At 35.9% G+C, this 17259-nt stretch overlaps 1 protein-coding gene and 1 non-coding gene across 2 annotated transcripts in view; both read left to right on the plus strand.

Annotated features, from left to right (window-relative positions):
* PDE3B (phosphodiesterase 3B) overlaps positions 1-17259 on the plus strand; it is a 98250-nt gene that overhangs the window by 16575 nt on the left and 64416 nt on the right. The window lies entirely within an intron of this gene.
* On the plus strand, positions 13007-13196 carry LOC137663270 (U2 spliceosomal RNA). Its single transcript, XR_011048169.1, has one exon. It is a non-coding gene; the product is annotated as a U2 spliceosomal RNA (small nuclear RNA).

The raw sequence follows: 17259 nt of genomic DNA on the forward strand, positions 1-17259 counted from the left end.
ATCAATAAACAGCTAATGTAGATGTTAACAAAGCAAGATCTGGAAATCCCAATTTTGAATTGTGAATTTTGTCCTTAATCTTGCTTATCACTTCAATTCTGGACAGTAAAATGGAGGTTATGGTGTCATCATGTCACCATTGGGTTCCATGAATGTATGTCCAGTAACTTTGCCATTTATTTAGGGCAATGCCTGCAAGTTATGCAATACATCAAACATACTGAATATTTTGGTCTATCCTCATTTAGTATTTTAGCCCTATAAGCCTTGTCAGTCTTCCATCAATAAAAGAGATGGGAGTTACATGATCACATACTTATTTTTCTGCATAACTTAATATTGTTTAATTATCAGAATTTGTTCTTCATTCTGGCACTTAGCTATTTTCAAAGTGCTTTTATGAGCTGACAAGATTCAGTTGTTGTTTCCTGAATGTCATATTCTCAGCCAGACTGGTATACATGCATGTTTCAAAAGATAAGTCTGTAATAACGGATGGAACTGCAGTGTAGTAGGACACTACTTGGCTATTTAATCTTTCAGGCACTACTGTAAGGGGCTACATTTTTTTCAGCAAAGTCTGTGAAGTTTTGTACAATTCCTGGGGAGACATTTTGTTTATATCTGTCATAGTCTCCTGACTTTGTACGTCAACTTGTCTAATACTGTGTGTTCTGTAACTTTTAGAACCAGTCAGATAGGTGGGTGCTATGAAAGGGAATAGGGATTAAGGTCTCTTCCATCTTCTGATTATGGTTTTTACTGAGGAAAGCAAATTAGTAAAATGTTCTTTGCAACGCTTATACTATGAAACGTTTTGTAGAAAATTCCCCTGAAAACATCAAGAAAGTGACTGACAGCCCATTGTTTCTTTATGTATATAGCTAAAATAGCCAGCAGTTAGATTACCTTGCATGGATAGTTTTGTGCATCAGGAATATTTTCATGCTTTTCTGAGCAACACAAAGGGTTTTTTTCTTTGTTTTGTTTTCTCATCACATGGTTATGTTCCTAAATGATCATTAGAATCACCTAAGATGGGCAGGCTTTTAAAAAATATTATTCCCATTGTTTAATTTGAATAACTTTCTTCCAGGTCTTTTTATTTTCAAACCACCTTGGCCAGTAATGGTTTTTTGTTTCCAGGTAATCATTAAGATCAATAGAGGAAATGATGTAGACTTAGGTCTGTTCACCAGCCCCTTTCTCCTGGTATTAAAATCTCCCTCTTTCCTCTGAATAGGAAGTTTCTCTACAGCTCCACCCTAGGACATCACTTCAGCCTGCAGTAAACCTGTCTGGGGCTTCTTTGTTTTGGATTTTCAGTGGACAAAAGCTAGGAGGAATTACAGAGAGGCATGACTTAGCCATCTATAAACTTTCCTGGCATGTCACAAGTTTTCCTTTACTATGTTGTGATTTTCACCGTTTATTTATTGTCTGTGTCCAAGTAGGTAACTGGTTTCCAGTTTCATTAGTAGCAGGCTTTCTCTCAGTGTGTTTGGTATCCACATAGAATTTGAGTCCTTAATTAATCAATAGAATGTAATAGTTCCCTAAAATCTTGTGGAATGGAGAGCTCGTTTCTCCTTTTCATTGCCTTAAATTACAGTTGCATGTGATTTTTCTCAGTCTTCATATCCCACTATGGTTTTCTTCTGGCATAGTAATTCTGTAAGCATTTCTGACTTAAAACATTGTCCTCTATGTACTGTAGCTATTTAGAGGAAATGTTTTTGCTAAGATGCACATTGAAGGCCGAGACTTCAGTGGCTTTTAAAGTCAAATTATATGGTGATATCAGTAACTTTTGTATACCTCCCTCTTATCTTTTTTTTTTTCCTTTCTTTTTATTTTAAATTTTGGAATGCTGAATTCTTGTATTTGTCTCTGATGTCTTCTATTATTTTTTCCCAGCCTTCCTCATTGTTCCTTCACATTTTGGTGGGTTTTGGTTTGTTTTTTCTTTTTTGCCTCTTTTTTCTGATAATACCAGCAGCGGAACTAAAATGTGTGGTGCAGCAGCAGCTTTTATTGGCTGGGAGGTACAATTGCAGTGCAAGCCTTGATTAAAATTTTGAGTTTTGGGGTCAGAGCATGATAATTTTCTGTTGCTAAGAACTATGTCCAATTTAGATTAATTTTTGTGTAGTCACAAAAAAGGATTTTATTTTTTTTTTTAACCTTTGGACATATCCTTTCTAATCTGAACACCTTTACTCAGATGTTCCAATTCCCTGAATGCTTTGTGGCGCTTCCACTGAAAGGAGTGGTCCTTCCCAGCACTGTCTGCCCGTTCCTGCCCTGGCACCATCCCCCTTTCTGCTGACACAAGCATTCATGAGACTACACAGTGAACTAAATTGGGGAACTAATCCATGTTAAAAGTAATCATTTCTTTTTGTAGTTCCTTGCCACGTGTCTGCATGAATGCTTTTGCTGCATAAGAGAGGGAGTGACACAGGGATGGGAATGAGCAGCTGAGGGAGGGCAGTACTGCTCCTTTATTGTGGGAATGACAAGTTGTGCTGATTTAAGAGAACTAATGGCCGTGCAGTGTAAAGAATGGATGTGTTAGAACTTTCCAATAAATCAGTCAAAATAGCGTTCCCTCACACCCAAACGCATCTACATTTTTCCTATGTCTTGAGTGAACTGTGTATTCTGCATTTGTTTGCTTGAAGTAAAAGGAACAGAATGCTTCAGCATTGGATAGCTGAAATATGGCAAACAGGTACTTAAAATGTAAGATAATAAGGAATTGCCGTCAGGTGTGGTACCACGCTTGCAACAGATAACATTATACACAAAGTTTTCACAAAGACCTTGAATGGAAAGGTACAATTTAGATATCTAAGTTAGCCTGGTACAGTACATGGGGCAGAGGATTATCTTGAAAAACAATTTAAGGTTGTGTGGTAACAGACAGAATCGTATTGCATTCATATGTGAGAACAGAATGAACTGGTAAGGGACACGTGAATCAGATTCTTCCTGATACCTGAGTATTTGGCACTCATTTAAACGGTGCTTTAATATTGTTGTGTTTATGTGAAAATTCTTCATTATTTTTAGAGTGAAGTAAAATGACAACACTATAAAACTAACACCACTATTGTGAGTCACCTTATGAGTCTTGGACTCTCACCAATCCATCATGCTTCCATCTACAGGACTAAATATGTAATATGGTAGTGGAGAAAAACTATTACCTTAGAATGTAGAAATGGAAGTCCTCTCATGCTGAGTCAGGAAGTATGTCTGTCCCTCTTTGATACTTCTAGGCATTTTGATAATTTTTCTTCCCACTTTTGTGGGTACCTGAAGTTTCGAATAAAAGAAGTTGCTACAGTAAGGAAGCTTCAATCCAGCTCTTTGCAGTATAACCCTCCTTGGCTCTTAATTTTCATGTTGCCAAAAATTCATATACGTGGCAGCAAGAAAAAGGAAAATGTGATCAAAATGAGTTTCTATTAATAGTTCAAGCCCAGGCTGAACTTCATGGGACAAATAGGTCAGCTTCAGAGTTCTATCAGGTTTACAATTTTCTATAATATGGAATTGTGCAATCCAATTATGTATCACTTATTCCTTTCATAATAATTCTTAGTCTGTGGTATGTTCATTTTATAGAGGTATTTGCTCGTATGTTCTGTCCATCATCCCAGTAAAATCACCAGTTAAAAGTCATTAGCCACAATGATCATTTTTTGCAGGAGGGGTTGGGAGTGGAGAAATAGAAGCAGGTGCACCAAATATCTCATTTCAACTTTTGAAGAAATTCATCTGTTGGGGAGTACACACAAATGACTTCAGGTATCTGTTTCTGTTGTGAACTTTTTGAGTTTTCTTCTACCATGTGCTGGAGGTTTGTGATCAAAGGGAAAATTTTGTGAAACTGCCTGCAGTCCTGCTGCTCTGAGTTGTTAGCTCTACCCCTTTATGAGATCTAAAATATTAGATCTTGCATTGTGCAACTAATAATGCTTTCCTAATGCAAGGACAGTTTCTCGTCACCTAATTATTTTTTTTAAATAATGTTCAGGAAGATAAAACAGAAAATTGACCTTGATTAAGTTCACATTTTTTAAACCGAAACATTAACAAAAATGTTATTATATAGATGCTTGACAAAGATTAAACTCAAACCCAGAAGTGAGAGGGAAGTGAAAGGAATGATAAACTGGAGAGAAAACTTTAATCACATACAGAAAAACCAAGACTATAGAAGCGTAAAGTTTGTAATTAAGTGTTGTTTTATTTAATCAAATTTTGATTTAGTTCAAGTTGAAACATCATGCTAAAGTAATCAGCCTGATGTCAAGCTTGAATTCATTTGGTAAGTTTTTTGATCTTCCATACCAATTATTCCTAGCCAGAAGATGGAGTTAGAACACTTTTTTTTTTGATTATGTCAAAATAAGGATTTAGCAATTCTTAGGGCTTTATCTATTTGCTAGTGACCGTACAAGATAATCTGTTCTAAACAATGCTGTGTGAAGTATGAAGGATGTGCAAGGGTCCTCTGTCATTGGAATTCCCAGAATATGGTCTGTAAGATCTTTAATAAGTATGGCTAGTTGGCCGAAATATACTGAAGAGCTAAAACAGTACAAAGACTTTTCAACTGAAAACATCATTAGAAATATATTGTAAGAAGTAGTTGAGAATTATTCATTGACTGAGACAGTTTGGCAAGCACTTTTGAACAGTGTAAGAATGGCCCTTAGCAGTTATCCGCTATAGTGACTGCAAAAAGGTATAATGACCCTACAGCATCTCAAGAAAAGGGGTACAGTGACTACTATTTTTGATGGCTTTAAAACAGCTGTATCTAATGCTGCTAACAGTACAGCTGAGATAATTTGCAGCATACGGTGAAACCTACTCAGGAAATTGGATGAACATGGGTGGATATTTTGTATTGAATTCCATTCTGCCATTAATCTTTTTGATTAATTGAACATTTGGAAAAGTAGCCCACAAGGCTTAAATATTTTGCCAAAACTCCTTGTTGTGGCTGATGAACTGTCTAAAGTTGAATGTTCTGTGAAATTTAGCCAATGTTTTCTGTAAATGGTCAATGCTGACAGGGATATAACCCAAGGCCAGGTTAGGCAATTCTAATCCTATTTCCCTGCCTTGTTTTCTATGCTGCACTATCTGAGGGCCTCCAGTCAAAACCTTATCTTTCTTATATTTTAAAGGCTTTGTTCTCAATGCAAATGTACTGTTTGCTGATTTAATTAATTAATTAGCTTGGTTCCAATCCTGTATGGGTTGAGGAAAATGAAAAATTACACTTTCATCTATTGGTAGGAAACATGCATCAAACAGAAGCAATTTCAGAATCTTTAAAGTGTTTTATAGTATTGGTATTTAACATAGCTTGGTCCACAATAACATTACAGATTTTGTTGCTACATTAGAACGCTAAAAAAGCTGTAATGCATTTGTATTTATTAGATTTCATTATATAAAATAGGGCTTTATTCTCTCTTTTCTTGGAACACTTATAAAGTGAAGGATTTGTGTTTTGCCAAAATGCTTATAGGTAGCACTTTTGGAAGATAATATTTTGTCAGAAAATTTCAACAAAGTATTCAAAATGTCTCAAATTTTCAATATGAAGACTAGAACCATTGAGATTATAATGAATATGGTTTAGTGAATTGATGTGGATTTTTTTTGTTCATTCCATAACTTCTTGTAAGTGCTTTGTGTAGATTTGTTGTTTTTATTTGATTGAAGGATTGCTGCATTCTGCTGTACTGGTTGCTTAGTAATGATTGTTACAACATTTACTTCAAAGTTTAAAAAAAAAAAAAAAAAAAAAAAGAAGAAAAAATAAATCCATGTACCCCAAAATTCTGAAATTTTATAAAAAGAAAAAAAGAAAATTACAATGCCTAACATTCACAAAACATAAGTTTTTCTCACCCCACTTTCAAATCTGTATATTTAATGACCGACTTGTTACGATGTGTCTAAATATTGTTAAATGCCCTGTATGTTCACACTGAAATCTCATAACTTCAAAACAGCTACACAACTTTTTTTTTAATATTAGCAAAATTATCGTCAATGTCAAAAGTATCATCAAATAACTTTGAAATTAAATTACAGCTTTTCCATTTTGACATTTAAAACATGTTGCTTAGTATTCTGACTAGTTTCATAACCTGTATGAACTCTACAGTATGCTTTTGTTTAAGCAGTTGTAGTCATTTTAGTAACCATTTATACATGCTGAGAAACTGCATTTTCTAGTTTGCAAAGTAGTAGCTCATTTTCTGTGTCCCGAGGCAACTATTTAAAACTGTTGAAGTGTGATAGTGAGAGCTAACATTGTTTAAACATAATTGTGTGAGTCAGTCTTATGGTGTTTGTAATAAATTTCCACATCACTTTTTTTTTTTAAGTACCAATATGAATTCTTTTTCATTGTAAATCAATTGAACTGTTCCATTCTGTAAATGAATCAGCATTTCTTTTAAGTAGCTTTTTCTAGTCTTAACCAATTAATTTTTGTGAACTCCAAGTTGACTTTCCTCTAAATATCTTTCATCATTAAAGCTTTAGTCCTGAACTTGCGCCACTTCTTGAAAGCATAGTCCTTACAAGAAGCTAAAGCATTTTTTAGCTATGTAAATGTATCCCTAAAGTTTATTTTACAAGGCAAAAAGTGTTTAAGAAATAATTTTCTGTCTCCTGTTTTATCTTGCTGTCAAATACTAATAAAAGCAACTGTCCGGTGCTGTCAAATATCTGGACTTGGTGAGGAATTTTTGTTCCCTTACCACAGATGTCTAATGTTTTCCAGGTCATCTCTAAAGTGGCTGTTCTGACCACCTTTTTGGGTGTACTTCTGTAGGATAATTTATTGGCAATATAACCCTGTATTAAATTATAACCTTAACATTTTGTAAATATATACAAATTTATGTATGTGCATGTCCATGTGTACGTGTGCACACATCACAGACAGTTTAATTCAAGTACCTTTTTGTCATGCGATCATCCATCCTAGTATCTTTGAATTCATTGGCTTATTTCAGTTAAATTTGACAGAGGATAATCATCTTGATTAATAAATTTCCTGTAAATTTCATGAAAATCAGTAGCCAGTAAGAGAAGAGAGCCTACTAGCACCCTCGTTATGAAAAAGACTGAAGAAGCCACAAAAGACAGATGGAATGAGTACTCTAATGACAGGAAAAAGGGACAAGTTGCAAGGTAATCTAGTAATAAAACAAAAGTCCCAAGGATTTAATCATTCGTACTTATCACAGAGCTACTTACCCCTTTTTCTGAAAAAGTGTGTTTGCTGTTCTGATATTCATTTTTGAAATGTTTTATTTAAGTTTAGGGAAGATTGTCTTCTATGTAGTGAAACATGACAGTGTATCTCCTGTCACGTTGTAGGACTCAATTTACTGTTCTTCAGTCTTTGCCAGTTAAAGAAACAAGCTGTCTAGCAATGACAGCTCCGAGAAAAATGAAATGCTGTCTCATTTATTGGCTGATTTATTTATGCTCTGAGCCTTTCTCGCAGTAAACTATAACTTTTTTGTTTGTAACAGACTACTAGACGGGAATGGAAATGGCCATTCTTTGAAGGAGGCGCTCAAACAGATTTTGACTTAGCATGAGTCAGACTTCACTGCTGTTGCTGGGATGTGAAAGCAAGTTATCTCACTGGTATTTTATTTCATGTTCTACCTATTCAGAAGCAGAAGAATAGGTCACAGTCTACTCCTGTGGAGCCCTAAATAGTAAAATGGACAGCAGATAAAATCATGTAGCAAAGCGGCTTGTTTTTCAGGGAAAAGATGACTTTTCATAGAATTTATTTTCTCGGAATGACCAGAAAGCCTAAAGTTTTATTAACATTGATTCCCACTCATTTTCTTCACAGTCTTTCCTGATGCTCCAGGTTATTTTTTTCCCCACTAAGAAAACTAACTTATGTTTGAGTGAAGTGTGTTTCTCACTGTATCTCCAAGTTCATGTTTTGTTTGCAGATGTTTTGTGTGTTTATAGTTTATTATAAGGGGCAGTGGGTGCAAGCTGGAACACAGGAGGTTCCACATAAATATGAGGAAAAACTTCTTTACGGTGAGGGTGACTGAACACTGGAACAGGCTGCCCAGAGAGGTTGTGGAGTCTCCTTCTCCAGAGACATTCAAAACCCACCTGGACACGTTCCTGTGTGATATGGTCTAGGTAATCCTGCTCTGGCAGGGGGATTGGACTAGATGATCTTTCGAGGTCCCTTCCAATCCCTAACATTCTGTGATTCTGTGTGTGTAGTACATATGTGTTGTCTGCTTCAGCAGTGAGGTGATTTTTTTGTTTGTTTAAAAATTAACTAGCTAACATTTATGAAGGAGAGGTAAGAAGGAAAAAAGGCACTTACTTAAAACTTGACTGTTTCCAGGACCAGTTATTAGAACAACAACAAAAAAATTTATCTCCCAGTAAGCCTTACCTCTTTATGGGATACACAGCTGGCACTGTAGGAGCATAATTCTACCTAGAGTTCTGCAAGTGTGTGCTTAGTGCATTGGCTGCATTTTTGGTAACAACTAGACATTTGCTTCTGGGTCTTTGCTTCCTATCACAAGTTATATTTAAAAGATTATCCAGGTGGCTTCTGAATGTCTCTGTATGGGAGGTTTACCAGCAGTGAGCCTTGGACAGCAGTGTCTCCTGCTGCTGCTGTCCGTTGGAACACGGTTGAACTGTTTTGTAGCACTTCAAAAATTCTCAAAAGTCTAGAACAGTTTGAACAGCTAGTTGTTCCCTTCGGCACCTTGATTGTTTCCAGATACAGCAGCAGAAAAATGATGCTTTGTTTCCCAAGGGTATTAGAAAACTGGCAACTCAGTTCTCAGCTGTCATGGTGGGAGGTGTGATGAGAAGTAAATTCAGAATCCTGGAAAACTTGACTTAGAGTCCATGTACAGGAATATAAATCAGAAAGCAAGCTGAAGCAATTTCTGAACTGTAACAGAATGAACGAGGAAGGCTTTGCTGAATTTAGTAAAGCCAATTTTTTCTTCAGATCTCTCTGCTTGACTTCCAGATAAACTACTTAGTCTTTTGGCTGGTGTCGGAATGTTTCAGTTTGGGATCAAATAGCTATTCTTGGCCCAAATTACTTCTGGACATTGTCCAGAGACAATATTCTTTAGGGATGCATTGAAATCACAGAAACAGCTTCCTCCCACTCCTGGTAGCAAACCAAAAATATACTATGAGATGAATGAAACCATGCATTATCTTCTTCAGATCAAATTGATGTTACTTGCTCCTTTTCCTTGTCTTGGTTTTAGAGAATTTAGGGATGAATTGGATAAAACTGTTTGCATGTCAGGAAGTTAATATTTAAGAAATTAGGATTATCCCTGTTTACTGTCTTTTATATAGTTTTTCCACTTTGCATATGGATGGTGGGTTTCTTTTGGTGGAGTGAAGGGAGAATGTTTCTGATTTTCATCACTTCCATTTGATATAGCACATGTTCCAGTTAGCCTTCCCAAATTTGTAGTAATTCTTATGTTAACTTAAAGGGAGAGGCAGATTGTGTTCTCTTTCCATGCAGTTTTTTGATTGGAGAGGTGTACAGCAAAAAAATGATAAATGTATACACAGCTTCTTGTGTCTGAGTAACTGATTATAATTCAGGGGTTGAGAGTGACTGTTGAATGTGAGGTTTCCTATTGAAAATATGTCAAAAGAATAGGAAAATAAGCATTCTGGTTTTTGTAATATTGACTCATATTATTCATTTTTCTTCTCTGCAAAGTACTTTTTTTGGCCATTCTAGTTTTAGCTTCTTCCTTCATGTTTTCTCAGAGCCAACAGGAGAAATGTGAGCACACAAGGTACAGACTCTCTCTGTTATGATGTCTGACATTACAGTGCATTCCTATTAGGCTCAGCTCTGATGAGAAAACTGCTTAATTTCTTAATTTCCATAGCCTGAAGCTGGAGAATGCCTACTAGAGGTGTAATACTTAAATCTAGCACTGAACTTTAAATAACTTTTTTTGAACTTGTGCAAACTATGCAAATTTTTTTCTTCTCCAATACGTTTCCAAAAGTGTAACAAGTGGTTAGAAACTTTGTCATTTGTTACAGAACGGAAAGTATCAGGCTACTCAGATTTTGGGCTTTATTTGTAAATTACTCTGGACCAATCAATAAACCTGTACATACAGTTTTCATACACATTCTTTCTAAATTAAAATTCTGTAACTGTAAAACTAAGTTTATTTGGGAAGCTGTCACAGCTTTGCAGCTGTATAATTTTATGGTGTTTATTCTTGAGGGTCTTCAGAATAATTTTTATATTGAGTTATTTAGAGTAGAACACTTCTAAGTTCCTTAAATGCCAGAATTCCTAAACATTTGACTATTTAGAAAATAGTGATGGGATGATTATTTCTACTGCTGCAGGTTGTTTTGTGAGATCTTTTGTGTTCCTGCTGTGGGAACAACAGAGCTTTGTCCCTGTAAACAGTTACCCAATGAAGTTGTTACTGGATTTGAATTTTTGTTTACAGATTAAACAGAAGTGAAAGAAGCTCAAAGCTTGCATTCCAAAACTGATGACTATTTTTTTTTTTTTTTTTTTCCCCCCGGGGGCAGGGGGGTGGTTTGGGGGGGTGGGAGTGGAAATTGTACCATTTAAAATATGGAAAAACATTACTCTTGCTATTCACTGCAAGATACTTAAGCAGATAAACAGTCTTTGAAAATTCCAGGAAGTTTTAGAAAGGATCTCTTGTAGTTTTTATTTATAAGTTTGTATCTCTTTCCCTGAAGGTATGGTGAGCCCTGCACACTGTCATTCTTTTTCAATTGTAAACATAGTTTCGGTACTACCGCTTTTGCACCAAACGCTGTTCCTAAGCGACTGCTGACGTCAGTTGGTGCAGCACAAGAAGGTTTGTGTGTTTATCTGCTGTGGGCAGACTCTTAGAAAAGACGAAAGTATGTAACTAGATTAGGCCGGAGAGATTACTGCTTTAAATAAGCATACATACTGTTTGCAATGTCATACTTTATTTTTTCTGTATTTTATTTTGATTAGCAGTTGTATCTTCTGTTGCATATGCCACAGTATCTAGTTTGCAGGAGACGATAAGGAGCGGTATATATTCTCTTTGCTATTGCTTTAAAGGAGTAGCCTTTTTTCTTCTTTCTGTAGTTAGAATGAGAATTTAAAAGGAGTATGTGTATGTGTCGTTGTGTAAAGCTTTCACATACCTGATCTCAAGGTTAGAAATAGGACTATTAGAAATGAAAGCGGGCATACAATTTCCAGTTCAAGCGAAACATATTTACTTAGAGATTTTTGGCCAGAGTCTATACATTTGGAAAAACTGGAATGATACTCTTGGAATATTTTCCTGCATGCCTTTGTGTCAAACAGAGTTGGAGTGGAGCTGGCTTAATAACCTTTGTGAATTTTTTTTGTCCTTGATTATACTTGCAGCACACCCACACTGAATAAAAATTACCTGTAGAAAAAACTCTTTGTATGAAAATCTTCTTATGAAAATAAAGGAAATAGTAGTGGGACTGCAGTCATGGCATGCCAAAGAGTGAAGCTACAAAGTTTATAGGAAGTAATAGTACCAGATGGTTTAATAAGGCAGGAAGAAAAATGACAAGCGTAGAATCTCTTCTTCGAATTGAAGAATAGAAGCAGCAACTTTCAGAACTAAATAAAATCTGAGAACAATTGCTTCAAATTAACTTTAATTAGATTAAAATTAAAGAAAATGCTGTGGGACATAGGAGGATATTAGCAAGCATAAAGGTGAAAAGGTCAAGCTAGATAAGGTCCACTTTGAATGTGGCTATTGTGATGGTCTTCCAGGTCTTGAAGTCTACATCAGTCTTCTTATGTTTCCTATACTGTTATATTGTGCTATCCAGTCTGGCCTTGAAACCTTCAAAGATGGAGACTGCATAGCCTCTCTGGGCACTCTGCTTCGCCTTGTCTCACTGTTTGTCTGTCCTCATAGTGAGAAATTTTTTCCTTATGTCTAGTCTGAGTTCCTATTGTTTCAATGTTGCCTCTCAGCTTCCCACTATGCACCACTGGATACAGCCTGGCTTTGTTGTCTTGGTGGCCTCTTATTATACACTGACAGGCTGCTGTTTGGTCCCCCCAAAAGCCATCCCTTCTCCAGACTGGATGAGCCCATCTCCCCCAGCCTCTCCTCACAGGGTAGGTTCTCCAGTCCTGTAGTCGTCTTGGTGGTCCTCTGCTGAACTTACTCCATTTTATTGATGTCTGTCTTGTGTTGGGGAGCCCAAAACTTGATGTGGTGTTCTAGGTATGGTCTCACAAGAGCTGAGCAGATGGGGCAGTCATTTCCCTTGGTCTAATGGCTGTGCTCCTGTGAATATACACCAGCATACTGTTGGCCACCTTTGCTGCCAGGGCACACTGCAGGCTCATGTTCAGTCCTTCATCCTTTTTAGAAGAGCAGCTCCCAGCCTATTTCGTTGCAGAGGACTCTTCCTTCCCAGGTGCAGGGCTTCGTGTATGTTGCTGTTGAATTTCATAAGACTCGTGTTCACTCCTTCCTCCAGCGTGTGTAGGTCCCTCTGGATGGCAGCCTTGCCCCTGCATGTACTGTCTGGTTCTCCCAACTTGGTATCATCTGTAAGCATGTCTTGTAAACTTTCATTGTTCAGAACACAGTGGGTTTTAATTCAGGTTATTAAAAGTTAAGTAGTTGCAGGTGCTATTACTCATTTGCCCTTACTGCTGCTTCTTCTAGGTCTTTATTGAATTTTCATTCCCTTTAACTGTGTTTTCTTATTATAAGAATCTTTTTTCCAGCTTTCAATAGGAAAGGTAGAGTTAGGAAATGACATTCAATTCAGGAAACTGTTCTTAAACAAATGATGAAGTTACTTGTGAGTTTCATTACTATAAAAGCATAAAAATGTCTCAGATTAAGAATTCATTTAGCTTAATATTCGGTCTCTGATCTCTGTCTAAGGTCAAGTTTAACATCTCTTCTTATCAGTTAAATATTTTTTACATCCTTGACTTGAAGATGCCATATTAAACAGATTTTTGGGACCAAAAGATGGGTTAGAACTTTTTCTATATCTATCCTATGCATCTGCCTGTTGTTGCAGTGTCTCCAGAAGCAGCACACCAAGGGAAAAATCAATAAAAACAGTAATCGTAAGTTGCTGCTTATCATCTTCCTGTCCATTGCAAGGGCTAATGTGCAATTAAATGCATTAAAGATCACGGAGGGAAAAGAAAGTAGCCGTAATCAAAGGCCGATGGAAGGATTAAAATATGATAACATATGATGCTTTTTTTCCCCCCATACCACCTTCCTACACTCTTCCAGCTTCCAGCTGTTTTCAGCTCAGGGGACTTCCTAATGTAGTTTAGCTATTTAGTTACAAGTGCCTGTTCAGTCTCCCCTTCAATTTATGGGCACTTTCTCCTTTTCCCAGTTTCCCCTTGAACTTAGTTAAACTTCTTCAATCCACAACTTCCTTTGATAAGACAGCTTACTGTGTTCTTGCTCTGGGATACTATTAAAAATACACTGAATTTCTAGAATGATTTTTTTTTAAAAATGAACCTGTTTAATAAATTTGTTAAACAGTTTAAACAGTTACTATAATCTCTCCTTGAATTAAGGATATAAAGTATTAAAATTAAATTTTCAAGAACACCTGTGGGTTAACCATCATTATCTTAAATTGAGACAAAGCAACAGGCTTTTATTACGTTTCCTAATTGCAGTACAATCTATAGCAACCGTTCTTGTCTTGGGTTTCTTAGTCACCATCCTGTATATTCTATTAGTTTGTGAAACTATAACTGGGCTCTGATCAAAAAAATTCTCTCTGTAAATTTATAATAGACAAACTGAGAAGCATTTCTCTCTAGACTTGCAAGAAATACCCATGCTAGTTCTTTATAACTTTTTGATAAGTTATTTGCTGGATTATTTTTAGCAGTCCAGTGTTACTTTTCAAAAAGTTACATTTTCAGTGCAGTATCATAATATATTAAAGCTGTATTATTTTGTCATCTAGGCCTTTTTCATAGATTTTTCAATACATCTTAAACTGGCAACCACAATTTTAAAATTCTGAAACACAATGTAGAGTCAACAAAACTTTTCAGAACTCTTTTGATCATTTACATAAGAAAATAAAGTTTTAATAAGGAAATTAAATAAATTGGGAAGATGTGTGATGTTAGTATGAGGTGCTGGAAATAGCCGATTATCAGTGAAAGTTTATTCCAACAGTATGATTTTGTTGTTTTGCTCACTGTTAATACAAAGATTATGAAAATATAAATTTGATCTAGCTTTGATCCTGTAAATTTCTTCTTCCTACTTTTCATTTGACTTTTGCTTTTATTCCAGATGCACAGTTAGACAAATATAAAGCTAGTGTCTTCAGAAATATCCTGAAAGGCTAGGAGACTTCAACAGATATAGCTTGATTTTGGTTAGCATGTGTTATACAGCAATTAATAGGAAAATTGGCTGATAAGGTGTATTTATAAAGTTACAAATCAAATATATTTGTACATAAATGGTGAAGATGCTTTTTTGTCTCTGTAGCTGAGAATAAACACTTCTATGAGGGATAATTCACATATGGCTGCCAAAAATGGAAAGGTTTGTAAGTAAACTAGGCATGATATCTGAAATAATTTTTTTCAACTCAAATGTAATTCCTAATGTATTCTTTGGAGGCAATTTCGACACGTTTTATTTTGTGATTCCCTTTTGAGTTGTTCTTTTTTGGAGGCAGCCACCGTAACATGTTGCTCCTAGAGTGGATTCATAACATATTTTCTGAAATATTAGTTATTCTCTTTCTGCTCTTGGTAGCTTTGTTTCATTGCCTTATCTCAGAAACTGACCATTCTTTTTTGCCAGATGATTGGTTCTCTTACATGTGGTCACCAGACTACTTGGGATGGCTAATGGTTACCGTCCCACTCTGGGTTACAGCAGTTGCAAGGGGAATTCCATTCCTGATGTAGAAACTTAACTGCTCGTTAATATTTGGAGTTCTAACCCTAGCAGAAATGAGGCTTGAAATGGAAATTATCACAACATGGGAAACAAAATTGTCAACTACTCCTTTTGGTATAAAGGTAAGATGAGGATACAGGATAACATTTATTCTTTCATAGAAAACACCTACTATTGACATATTATGACACTATGACCTCTTGAGGTTCCTTTCAAATGGAATTATCCTAGAAGACTATGTACCTGTTGGTGTGAATTTTTCTGTAGACATAGCTAACTAGTTCAGGTACTGCTGAGGGCATGTTTGCAGTAGCACATAATTCTTCTCAGGCTGTGAATCCTGGGAAAGGAGCTGAACAAATATTTAAGTACTGAGTCAATGTTGAACTCCAGCCACTGTGGCTACTGAGCTAGTACTACCTAAGTTTTTTAGCTTGTAGTTCTCTAGGAGTGTTCTAACATCCTCCTTGCTAGCTTGTATGAATGAACTAGAAACATCTCAGTACCCTTGACTACTTCACATAACTTTTCTGTCATTGTAGAAATAGGCCATACAACTTTATATGTCCCATCTTTCTTTTCTTGGGATTTAAACTTGCAAAATCTAGAGAGATCTTCATTACTTTAACCAGTACCTCAAACAATCTGTTAGCTTACTGTGTTAATGTAAACTTATCAACATGTATTAAATCTATGTTTCAAAAGGTGGTGGGAGCAGACTAAATGTTCACTGTTCTGAAACATGCATTTTGGATGCCTGTAATATGTTCTCACTGTATAGAACAACAGTCATAGGAGCTGTGTGTTCAAATTATATTGTGCCTTTAAATATCATTGAAACCTGAAAAATTCTGCTAACATGACATAAATCTTAAGTCACATTGATGTTTAACTTAGCATTTTGACTAAATCTTGTGAATTTTGGAGCAAAGTGTTCATATGCTTTAATGATATGTTGCAGTGCTCTCTGACAGCAGCATTAGTTGCCTTTAACGTCAGTGACCAAACTCTTCAAAAATTAAAACCTCTTGCTGATATTTTTAATTTAGTTCTCTTGTCCTCACACTGGTACGAAACAGTTGTTGATTTGGATGCTGCGGTTTAATGCTGCTGAAGTACTTCTGTGACAGAATGAGCTTGGAAGAATATTTTGCTTAAAAGCATAAGCCTGTATCTTCCTTTAAAGAAGTATGTTCTGTATGGGAGAATTATCAGAAATTTGCACGTCTTAAACTAGGGAAAGAAGTGATACCATATGATTCTTGTCCTTCATTAGAGTATATCAGCAAAGTATGTAATATATAATTAATAAACTACATACATGATTCACATTAGAATTTTTAAACTGCTTTACTCTGTAAGCAGAAAAATCTATTTTAAAATTCTCAGTTTGTGAATCATATTGAATTTTGTTGCCTTTCATAAACAGATTATAGGTAGATTTTGAACCTACTGATCTTTAGTTTAACTGCTAGTACTTGAGCTAAATAAATAATTCTGAAATCCCTTTGTAGACCTGTTCATGAAGAAAGATTTGATGCGTGTTTACCCAATTAATTAGTGACTCTTTTTTTTTTTTTTGTGAGTGAAGAACCACGCAGCAGAGGAACCTTGAGTAGGAAACGTGCCGGATCACACAGCAAGCTGAGATTTCAGTGCTTAAACAGGTTAGCATCTGGTAAGGTCCTACCAGATGTCACTCTCCTCCGTTAGATTGAGGTGCTACAGTCTCTTTTGGGACTTTGATTTTAGAACTTGTTAATAGCTTCATTAACTATTATAAGGGTTAAAGCAGCTGTTTGATGGACTAGACCACTAAGAAATCATTACTAAACATTCTGTAACAGAAAAATGTGCTTCTAAGGTCTACAAGAATTCATTGCATCAGTAGTATACTGGATTTATTTATAGGACTTTAAAACTTGGGTAGTCCCTTACAACAGGCTTTATCAAGAAAGTTAGAAGTTAATAGTGGTATTATGGGTAGAAATAACACAGTAGAAAAGTTTGCAAAAACCATCTTACAAACCAGTCTGAACGAAACAAAAACCAATATTGCTGTTTTTTACAAGTTGTCATCTATGTGTTTAATTAAGATTAGTGAAAATCTCACAAGTCTAAAGAATCACACAGAATCACAGAATGTTGGGGATTGGAAGGGACCTCGAAAGATCATCTACTCCAATCCCCCTGACGGAGCAGG

The sequence above is a fragment of the Nyctibius grandis genome, chromosome 4 (genome assembly GCF_013368605.1).
Source record: "Nyctibius grandis isolate bNycGra1 chromosome 4, bNycGra1.pri, whole genome shotgun sequence".
Classification (NCBI taxonomy): domain Eukaryota; kingdom Metazoa; phylum Chordata; class Aves; order Nyctibiiformes; family Nyctibiidae; genus Nyctibius; species Nyctibius grandis.